The 11,584-nt window shown below is 44.3% G+C and overlaps 1 long non-coding RNA gene across 2 annotated transcripts; it reads left to right on the forward strand.

The window, feature by feature from the left end:
- Positions 1 to 5,693: 5,693 nt before the first annotated feature.
- Positions 5,694 to 10,857, forward strand: LOC130175257 (uncharacterized). Of its 2 annotated transcripts, none has more exons than XR_008828717.1 (3): positions 5,694 to 5,997; positions 8,160 to 8,217; positions 8,865 to 10,857. It is a non-coding gene; the product is annotated as an uncharacterized LOC130175257 (long non-coding RNA). The 2 variants fall into 2 exon arrangements; XR_008828718.1 differs by having other exon boundaries at positions 5,694 to 5,985.
- Positions 10,858 to 11,584: the final 727 nt, after the last annotated feature.

Raw genomic sequence — 11,584 nt, forward strand, 5'->3', positions numbered from 1 at the left:
TCCAAGATGAAAACTGACCATCTGGGAAAATTTGCACCTACTTGTACAATGAAAGGAAACAGTGTAGTAGCTTCTGTTGGTGTTATGAGTCTTCACAGGATCTCTACCAGTATAAATAATCATCCTAACACTCAGGTAGGAAACTCCTGCCTGAAGAAGAAAACACTGGACCAAACAAATGACACTGTTGTGGAGGGAAATCTGTCAGCTGATGTTTCCCAGGATGATAAACTCTGCTGTGTTCTGTTGAGCTGTTTTTCTTTCCTCCGTCACTTCTTCTTATAGCCTGTTTTATCCCTGCTGTATCTTTTATAAAAACACCTTTAATTCATTTCTATTATCACTCAAGGGACTCACCTGTCCCCCCATCCATCTTTTAATAAACAGCCCCACTCACTTCAGTCACAGAGGCATCCATCCCTCCCTCCCGTCTCTCTCACACTGACACTAGACAGAAGAGCTCAGAAGGAAACAACACCAGGTCCAGACCCGGTATCTGGCTGGTGCCTGTCGGAGAAGTGTCAGCTGGTTTCAGCCCTTTATCTGTTTGGAACCAGTTTGAAACAGAATCGTGGCCCATTAAGACGCCATGTTAACCAGCAGTCACTTCCTGCTGCTAAAATCCTGATTTTATGACCCTGCCGTCATCTGACTAAATTAACAAACACATGAGTGTGGAGGGAAAGCCTTGTGACTCTCTTCTACAGGAAGTAGCATAGGTTTGTCCAGGAAGTCACTAGATTTGGCGCTAGGTGCATTTTTGAAAAACAAAAAAAATTGCTAAAGCCTCAGTCTGAAAAGTCAGTTCATCTTCTTCTTCTTCGAGTTTTCAACTTTCATCCTATGTTTTGCACGATTTTCCTCATCAGTCTTATTGTCATGAGGAAGCTGACTGAGCATCACCACACTCCAGCTCCTCTACTCCTGTTGGTCTGAAGCTTTTCATTTCTTCCATCATGTCTTCTCTCTCTGCTTCATATTTCCTGCAGCTAGCAAGTTGCTGTTCTACAGTTGGTCGATGTTTGTGTTCAACATCATTAGACTGACCAATGGTGTAACTTTATCACTCAGTCAGTCAGTGATGTTGGTGTTTAAAGCATGGACTGTTCATCTCCAGCTCCTCTCTGTAACTCAGACTGAACATCTGTATAGCTGGAGCTAATTGTAGGATATTATCAACTGTGTTGTTTGTTTTGTCTTGTTTTTGTTGTTGACCGTTTTAATGACATAAATGTAAAGTAATTAGCAACAGCTATAAACTGTTTGTGCAACACACTTGTTTCATGTCTTGTTTTGAAACCATGTTAAACAAAAAAAACTGAGTGAAATGGAAGACCACACATTAAACCTGGATTCACTGGATTCCTGATATTAAGCATTCAGTTTTACAGTCCCAGTTGTGAGCAGAGCCCAGACTTTACTCAGCAGGAGTTTACTTTAATCTGTTCACCTACCATTGTTCTTCTCCACAGAAGCTTCGACTCAGAAAGAGTTACTTCAAAACCCAGATAAGATGGAGGTACAACAGTTTGTATTCAAAACAATAGCTGCTTTTGTTAAGCAGCTTAGGCCTGTGTAGTGATCCTGCTGTGGATTTACGCTGCAGGAGTCAGGGAAACAAAGCATGTAAAATAGGACGTCATGTTTTAGGAGGATACTGTACTGTCCATGGGAATACATAACCAGCTATCTACTTCATTTACATATCAGGCGTTGAGCCGGTCCACTCACACACACAGATTTCCTGCTGCAAATGAAAGGTTAAGAGCACACCAGTGAATCATCACAATCTAACAAGTAGCCCAATAAAAGAAAACAACATTTTACATCTAACAGAAATATCAGAGACAGATCATCTTCATGTTGCACAACCAGCGTTTCACCTCGATGCCCTGCACACTCTTTAACAAACTCAGCTCCAATAAAACTACAGCGCTGCTCTATCCCGTCTCTGCTCAACACAAAATTCACAATGGCCATTATTTCCTAATTAAGGGGTCAATACCCAAAGTGTCACTGGCCTACTTCCAGTGGGTGACCTCATGACAAAAGCAGTCACGTGTTTTAATGAGCTGTAGTGTAAATGAGAGAAAATGACTTCCTCAGGTCTTCAGGTAGAGACAGAGCTCCGTCCTGACACCGGTCTGCTCTACGGAGGATTTACGTTGTGTGTTAACAGCTGTTCCCGCCCTTACTGCTGCGTCGCACAGCGCGGCTCCTGTTGCCAACCTTGACAACACCATTTTTTTGTTTTTTCACATAAGCTTTTTGTTTCAAGTCTCTTGGTTTCAACAGTTGTACCGTTAGCTGTTGAACTGAGCTGAAACACAATATATGTATAAGTGTAATCCTCAGACTCTCTGTCACTGTTCTTTGCTTTCATTACTGCAGCGCAATGAATCTGGGGATATGTTGGACCAGGAAGGATCCACCTGTTGGAGCCTTCGTTGTCCAGGAAAGCAAGGACGCACCTGAAGGAGCCTTTGAAATGAGAGTGTAGTCGCTCCACAGCCTCTGAAGGATGAGAGCCGACCTGGGACACAGCTTGTGTTGTCGTAGCAAATAACTGATGAAATAAACAAACAAATCATAAACTGCTGTTGCTTATTTAACCAACATGGCGCTCGTAGAACTGTTGTATAAAAGCAACATCACGCTTGAGATGTCACACTGAAGATCACCAGCTGTGATTCAGTCGTCGGTAAGAGGCCGAAGTACAACATCACCTCACGACCTCTCGTGTGATGTCGCTTAAACAACAGCAGAGAAAGAAAGGTGATGACATCGATCACCGACCGGACTCAAACCAGCGACGTTGTGATTACACGACCCTCGTCTCAAAACCTAGTATAATGAGGTACAGCCTTTACAAACTACCATTAATGTTCCTGGCTCTGTGACTGTGTTATTTTATTCAGCATTAAGGTTGTATATGTGTCACCTGTGAACATGAACATGAATATCTGTGTCTGTTCTCCAGTCCCGAGTTTACAAAGTTATTTTTGTCTTTGCTGCACAAGACCAAACTGGTTGTGGGGCATGTGCTGTTGAACTGGTGGCATTATAGTACTGTGTACACCTGCAGGCTTTCACAGCGGTCAGGCAGGAGCACATGATGTCTCTCACTATACAGGCCTGTGTTCTTCCCAACACAACCCAACGCCTCGGGCAGTGTATACAAGCCTGGCTGGATAATCTAATATCATGGATGTCAAGTGTGTGACCAGCAGCATCCAGGAAAAAGCCCCCCCCCCCCCAGGAGCACAGCAGTATCAGCTCCCTGTCCTTTATTGCCACCTTGGACGAGGCGTGGAAAACGCTCAACAACTGATCGCTAATCAGAACGTACCAGAAGAAACGGGCTCATGCCATCACCAGGCTGGAATTTGAACGGGTGTGAAATCCAAGTCATAGCACATCTGTTTGCTTTTACAGGCACGCGCGCACGCACACGCACACGCACACACACTGCTCCCTCAGCTGAGGTCACAGCTGTTTGACAGGAGCCAAACTCCACTAGTGTGAGCATAGAAACAGAAAGTGTAATCCCCCATTTACCCTGAGCCAGTGTGTACCACTCTACCAGGCCAGCACTGCTCTCAGCAGAGAGGAGCATTTGCATGTGGGGCATGATAGATATGGTAAACCTATAAATGATACAAATGAAGGTTAAACTAACAAATACTGTTTCATATTTCACCCTGAGAACAGATGTTTCCTCCACCAGTGCTTCAGTGTCTGTAGCGATACTGACAGGAGACACTGTGGAGCCATAATCATGACTTCAGCTAAGTAGGAAGTATAATGAAATTCAGTCTCTAGCTTAAACATGTTCCTTGTACATCATTGAGTTTCAGGAGACGCACTGATACAGATTCAAAGATCAACTCATTGAGAAAACACAGAACCCTCATTCACACGGTAACAGCCTCTGGCTCCACAGCACACTGATGTGATCTGGGCCACGCTGCTCTCAGCAGCAGGAGAGCTGAGCTATGAAGCAGCTCACATCTCCTGCCAGTCTGTCAAACACTGATGAGAGAGGCGTGACATCAACACACTGAGTGGGGCCATGATAGTCAGAGGTTAAAGGTTACACAGTACCTGAACTCCTACGTTTAAATATGAAGAACTGCTGCTACAGACAGATATGTTACAGACCATTACTACAGACCTTCCACCGGCTACACTCAGCAACGACTTCACCATCCGACCCATGAGCGCTCAGTAGTTACTACTACATTATGACATCAGACCACAGCCATCTTTGGGCTCATCGACACATCTGTAAAGTTTGGTGACTGACACATAAACACCTGCCAGAGGACTCAGAACCACCTCTGTGGTAGCTTCCCATATACACACACACACACACACACACACACACACACACACACACACACACACACACACACACACACACACACACACACAGCTCTTAACTTCCTGGGACATCCTGTTAAAATGGGACAAGTCTCCACTTCCCACATTAAAATGTTTTAGTGGTAAAAACAGGCTGTTTGCTGATAGTAATGTAAAATGATCTTCACTACTGTAACTGTTATTCACTGTGTATCTGCAGGTCATGTCTGTATGACTATAGAACATAGCGCAAAATCTTTTCAACTTAACAAAATGCACAAAGTGAGAGAGAACGTGTGACTGGAGCCTGAGATCAGATGAGCAGCACGAGGGCTGCTTCCCTCAACTGTCTGTTCAATGGGATTTTATGAGTGTACATGTATGGAAGCAAATGTGACGAGCATCACACACTTAGAGATGAGATATATTCAGACTGTATCAGGCCTCACACACACACACACACACACACTTCTTTCATTCTGTCCAGTTTCACTCGTACAGACATTTTCAACAAAACATCAACTTACGTTCAAAGTCAGAATCATCATCTTCATCATCATCTCCGTTGGACTCTGTTTGCATCGGCTCCCCGTCAAACATCACTCCTTTCGCCGTCTTGCCACCAGCGCCGGCCCCATCCTGATTTCTGGTGTCCCGCAAACGGGTGAAGTATTGTACTGCAAAATCCACCAGGTCTGACGGCCTCTGTCGCAGCACCTCCACAGTGTAGCCCTGCAGCAGTTCTGTCAACCCCACCGGTATCTCAATACTCATGGCTGTGTGTGGTCGGTGGCGGTGTTTGCTGTCTATCTGCAGAGGGAGAGAGAGGTGTCAGAATTTGCTTCAGTACTGGGTCACTCTTGTGTTTTGCTGCAGGCCTGTGTGTGGTTATAAACTGCCTAATGTTCATTTAAACAGCTGACATTGACTGTGTGTCAGTGCTCTGTGTGTGTTGAGTGACCGATGACGGCTCAGCATGACCACTGAGGCCGCCTGGGTAAGTGAAGAAATGACCATCAAGTCTGACAGCTGAAAAGATACTACACTGACATTTATAAGCAGGTTAGTGTAATGTCCTACATGAAGTGCTGCTGGGACACTGTCCCTGAGCGGACACTTTATCTGAGGCTGAGCCCGGGAACACACAGTCCCCACAGCTGCACACAGCAGATATGAGCTGCACATTAGCTGTGAAAAGATAAACAGTCACTTTCAGTCATGAAGCCGCTTCACGTCGCCACAAACTGAGCTGTCAACTTAGGTGGGTGGCCGGTTGGAACTAGCTAGCGAAGCGGCTAATTAGCTAATACTCCAGTCAACTAGCTGGCTCACCGGGCTTTACAATCCAGAGATAGACTTGGCTAAACTTACCGATCTAACTTAACGCTAGCTAACGAATAATGCCTGCAGCAAATAGGGCTAGGGTTAAAAAAAAAAAAAGTGCAGTCTCACTTTCAAACCACCAGGCGTTAGCTATCGTGCTAGCTAGTGTGCCACCTTCAAGGAAGCCTTCACCGTTAGCTTACGGTGTAGTATGGCGCACTGGCTGCAGGAGCTAAGCCCCGGATAAGTAGCTGGCCGGATAAACGTTGCTATGCAAGCACAGCAAGTTGTACAGGAGCGGTAAGCCGTGTGGTGAGCTAACTCAACATTAACCCACAGTGTGTCACTTACGTGCGATTCAGTCTCCCCGGCTGAACTAGCCAGTCCCCTCCTGCTCGGTGTCTTCCTTGTTCTCCCTTATTTCGCCTCTTCTTTCTCGCCAGTCTCTTTGCCAGTGTAGCGACAGTATCTCTCCACAGAACTCACTGGTACAACGTAAAGCCAACGGTTTGACGTTAGCGTCACCTAGCTAATGTTCAGACGGCTATATTAGCTTGCCAGCCGGCTGTACAGCGATGCTGGCTAAGTTAGAGGGAAACGCTTCGACTTCGCCGCTGCAGCCTCTTACGACGTCCACGCACTTAGCGAGGGTGGGACTTACAGTGGCAGTGGAGGGAGCAGGTTAGCTGACAGGCTAACTGGCTGACTTGCTAAGTACTTGTTAGCAACTGCCTGTTTTCTTTTGGACTCTGCCGAGCAACTCCACTCTCCTCAAGACACAAGTATTCCGCCGCCGCCGCTGCCGCCGCCGCTGCTGCTGCCGGGTGACAAATCCTGAGCTTGGCGTTTACACCGCTGCGCCACACCGCCGGTCAGTTCAACCCGCGCGACCGACGGAAGCGTTTATTCAACGTATTCCAGCAGAATGGCGGCAAATTACAACAAGAGGAGCCTGTAAGAACGAACTGGAAACACGTTTCCTCACTCCCGGCGAGGCGCAACACAGTTTTACGCACGAATGAACCGCTGGCACTGGCAAGCGTGAGGGGGCGTGGTTAGTCAGTGAGCAGAAAGCGCTTGACATTGACTGACAGAAACAGCGGCCAATCAGACTACAAGTTCAGAAAACCCCAGCCAATAGACAAAAGTTATGTAAGTAGAGGCGGGATAGAAGGCAGAGCCATATTAGTCCTCTCAGGGAAGCACCACACCCACTGGCCTTGTCAGGTAGATAGAGATCACTAGAAATTTATGATAAGAAATGAAACACATTCCAGCAGCCAACATGTCTGACTGAACATAGTCCCTTATACTTTGTGTTGCAGTTAGTGAAGTAATCTCCATGGAAACCTATCTGTGATGTCATACGAAAAGGAAAACATATATAGTCATATATAACATATAGACATATATATATATATATATATATATATATGTACACACACACACACACACACACACATATAAAGTTAACAATTTTCCTTTCAGACATATATCTATACTGTATATATATCTGAAAGGAAACTTGTTAACTATAAATGTAATTATAATGAACTGTTACTCTGTGTGATTTTGGATTTACTGAGTATTTTCATGGTCTCAGACTGATCACGAGACTCAGAGCAGGTTGTTCATTGATTGCCAGTGGCTCAATCCCCAGTTCCTCCTGTCTGCGTGCCAAAGTGACCTTGGGCAAGACACTGAAGCCCAAGTTCCCTCACTTGCAAGTTGGTTTGGATAAAAGCGTCTGCCAGATGAGTAACTGTAATGGACCATCGATCACACACTTTGGTTCTTGAAAAACCTAAAATGGGGTTTTCTCCTGACCCACTTCCCTCTCCTGTCCTCACTGCTCACTCATTCCCTCCCTCAGCCTCCATCCACCATCCTCCTCACAGCTCTCCTCAGTGAATCCTCTGAACTTTATCAAATCTTCACGTGACCCTCTGAATCCTGAATTCTGCCTATTTTTCCAGTGAATTATAACCTGATAATTGTTGTTGTTCACTGAGTCTGACTCCCGGTCCACAGCCTGCTTCTCCTGCAGGAATGAGCCAGTGTGGACGGTGGATCTATAGGTTCCTGTTCTGAGAGCTCATGTAGCGTCTCTTCTCTTCCATTTCCATTCTTCAGCTGTCACAGAGGTAAAGCCGTTGCCATGGCCACAGCGAGCCCAGATTTAATTCCTCGAACCCATTTGTGATTGGCCTCGTCTTCTTTTCCAACAAACACAGAGGGAAACGGAGCTCCAGGCTCCCTCTGCTGGACCATCAACTTCACACTCAAACTCCTGGAAATACAGCTCCTCATCAGTGAGACATTTCTGAGTCTCACAGGACAGATGATGGAGGTCGATCATCTGAAATCAGTTAGCTTGTGAACTTCCTCTTCTCTCTCGTTATGAATAAGCACTGCGGTATGTACTTCATGGTAATTATCCTGCAATAAGACTCATGTCTGTGTCTCCCTCACAGGAAAAGCACTTTTCTGGAGGACAGATTTCCCACTGGAGCCACAGGAACATGAAGGAGTGTAAGTCCAGCCCTCACTCAAAGTGACAGATGAATATTCACATGTGCGGTTGGGATTCTGGTCTTGGATTTCCTTGAAATGGCGTCCTCTGGGACCCGCTGCTAATGTGGTTCCAGCGAACTCCAAAAATGTCTCAAGGAGAGCTGCTAGCCCACATTTCAGAGAGCGAGATGGGAGGGGGGAGAAACTGGAGCAGAGAGAGCAGAAGCAAAGACAGAGAAGAGAGAGAGGAAAAGAAGAGTGTAGTGTGTGTGGATGTGTGACATCTCTGTCTGCTGAGGTAGAGCCAGGTTCCTCTTCAGTCGTTATCAGGTGTTGACATGAGGATGAACGAGGGGAAGGAGGGAGAGAAACAGAGTGATGATGATGAGACTGTAACATATGGCGGCTGTCCGGCCTGAAAACCCTGTTGCATCTTTACTTCTTCTGTGGAATCACTCTTCTGTAGAGAGCCGAGTCAGAGCAGTTACAACACGCTCCTGCAGAGTCAATTGTTTATGGGTCAGTGGTAAAAGAGTGTGATGAGATTACAACACAGGACCTCAGTGTTGGGACAGGAAGTAAAGAAAGAGCAAATCTTTAGTTCATTCATCCCTCTCCTGTGTGTGTGTGTGTGTGTGTGTGTGTGTGTGTGTGTGTGTGTGTAGACCTGGAGACTCAGCTATCACATTCATAAGCCTCAGACTGTCTTCAGTGGATTCTGTGATGCAGCAGCACCACCTACTGGCTGATGTGGCTCAGTCTTCATGAAGCGGCACAGAGACCAGGTCCAACGAGTCCAGGTCTCTTCTCTTCTGACCTAAAGACTAAAAGTTTCCTCTGGTAATACAACTAATAAAAACTTTATTAATTGCTTTATATTGTTTTGAATCAAGATGAAAACATAACAGACGTGTTGTTGCACACAATGCTTTTCTCTTCTGCTGCAGTGTTTAACCACATCATTCAAATCCTAAAGCCATGAAATGTACTGATTTAGTTTATTATAAAATGATGAAAATAATGTAAAAGTTAAAGTGGAAGAGTTGAATGAAAGTCACTCCAGACCGTGTCACTACAGGAGAGTAGATCTGACCTGAGAGGAGTTTGTAACATTAGAAAATGGATTAAATGTGTTTCTATTGTTGGAGTTAAATTAAGGAACAATATGAATATACATTTTAAAACATGTAATTTCCTTTTTGTTTTGAAAACAGATATTTTCTGAGGTGTTTTCTTTTTGGTAGGTGGATTAATTGATAAGAATGTGGGCGGAGCCTGAGACCATTGACTGTCTTTTTTCTGTCTATATTATTTATATTTACTGTTTTATATGATGACTGAATAAAACGTCTTCTATAAATCTACTTTAATAATAAACGGAACATGAAGTGACAAGTGAAGCATGTTGAGGAGGAGATCAGTTCAACAGTCATAGAGTTTATTCTGATTATAGACATTATCAACATTTTAGTAACAAGCAGTTTGACTTTTATTTCCATTATTACATCTGACTGTATAAACATCTTATTTATAATTTTCAGTCCCTTGAATCAGATGATCTGATGCTGCGACTCAACATATTCAACAGTGACTGGAGCTGAACGCAGCGTCATGAGTCAGATCAGTTTGGATCTGAGTTACGTTGATGTTTATGGCTCATTGTTGAACTTTGACCTTTTGTCACTTCCTGGTTGAGTATCAGCACTGGACCAATCAGATCAAGTGTCATCAGTATTTAACAAACAACAGGTTATTTTACAAGGAAGACATTTTTCTCTGTGTGTGGTCCACGATGTGATTCATGATACTTCATCAATGTTCACGTTCGGGCTGATTATTATTAAACCCACTGTGCCATGAATAAAGCAGCACAGTTCTCTGTTTGTCTGGACACTCACACTTCATCCATCTCCGGAGGTTCCTCATGACAGCTGAGAGAAAATCCTCAGGTGACAAACGAAGACGGAGATCTCCATGTTTGTTTCTTCATGAACAGTGTCACATGACTGAAGGACAGAGTGACTGTGAGAGAAAGTAAAGAACCGTGGTAACGTTTGAATCTGTTCATGTGGAACCATGATTCAAGATGAAACTAAATTTGTACAAAAGTTTTTCAACATGTTGAATTCATCTGTTTTAGTTTTTTAACTTGAGAAACTCATAAAGTCTCAAACCTATTGGCCCCTTTACAAAAGCCTCCCAGCATTTAACAAGTACAAATAAGGACATGGAACGCAGCCCTTCACTAACTGACAGGAACAGTGACGGACTCACATCTGGTTCTTAATCAAACAAACAGTCACTCTGACGTTACAGCAGCAAACAGACACACGGCTCCGGTCTCTACTGAGGACGTCTGTGGACAAACCACAACAACAAGTGACTCAAGGAGCTGAATCTGAGGACGTGTGTTTGACCTACATCTGCTCAGAGAGAGAGAGAGAGAGAGACAGAGAGAGAGAGACAGAGAGAGAGACAGAGAGAGAGACAGAGAGAGAGAGACAGAGAGAGAGACACAGAGAGAGAGACAGAGAGACTTACTGAAGCAGATATAGAAACAGATGTGACAACAGAAAACCAGAGTAACACATCTGCTTAATGCAGTTCACCTCTATCAAAACACACACACACACACACACACACACACACACACACACACACACCATAGTAATAAGGCACAAACACTGGACCACATTCCAATAATAGACGTACATACATTCCACACATTCCCATAATAATCTAATCAAAGAAACTGTTGAACTCTTGCTCAAATGAATCTGAGTTCTTCCTCAGAAACCTGATTCCTGGGATTTAACCTTCAAACATGTTGTGAACAAACGGAGGTTTTCTGAAGGAGGAAACTACACGTCTGATTTGATTCTTAAAAAGATGAAAGTCAAAGTTCCTGAAAAGTAAATCTGAGGAAGGAGAAGTTGATTTTCCTCAAAGTTGCAGCTGGAACTGAAGTGAAACCATGAGACGTTCAAACATCCAGCGTTCTGACTGATTCACACCGGAGCGACACGCTCTCCAACATCACCTCAGAAACACGGTCAGTCATCGATCTGTGATCTGACCCGCTGTGCATCGCACTGTCATCATGACTCTTCATGTGTCTGAGCATCAACAGTCAAACCATGTGACTGGTTTCTGTAGAGAAAGTGCCTCAACATTATACTGCAGATTCATTCCTATAAATACTCTGAGATAAATAAAAGATCTGGATTTCTGTATTTTCATCAAGTGTTGTTAGCAATGCTATGCTAATGCTATTATACAGTGTGTTACAATTAGAAAAAAACACAGCAAGATTTGAATGAGGGTTTGTTCCAAAACACAGAATCAGCCTCGTCTCCAGTGGAAGAAACGATTCACTTCAACAGCT

The sequence above is a fragment of the Seriola aureovittata genome, chromosome 9, assembly GCF_021018895.1.
Source record: "Seriola aureovittata isolate HTS-2021-v1 ecotype China chromosome 9, ASM2101889v1, whole genome shotgun sequence".
NCBI classification, from domain to species: domain Eukaryota; kingdom Metazoa; phylum Chordata; class Actinopteri; order Carangiformes; family Carangidae; genus Seriola; species Seriola aureovittata.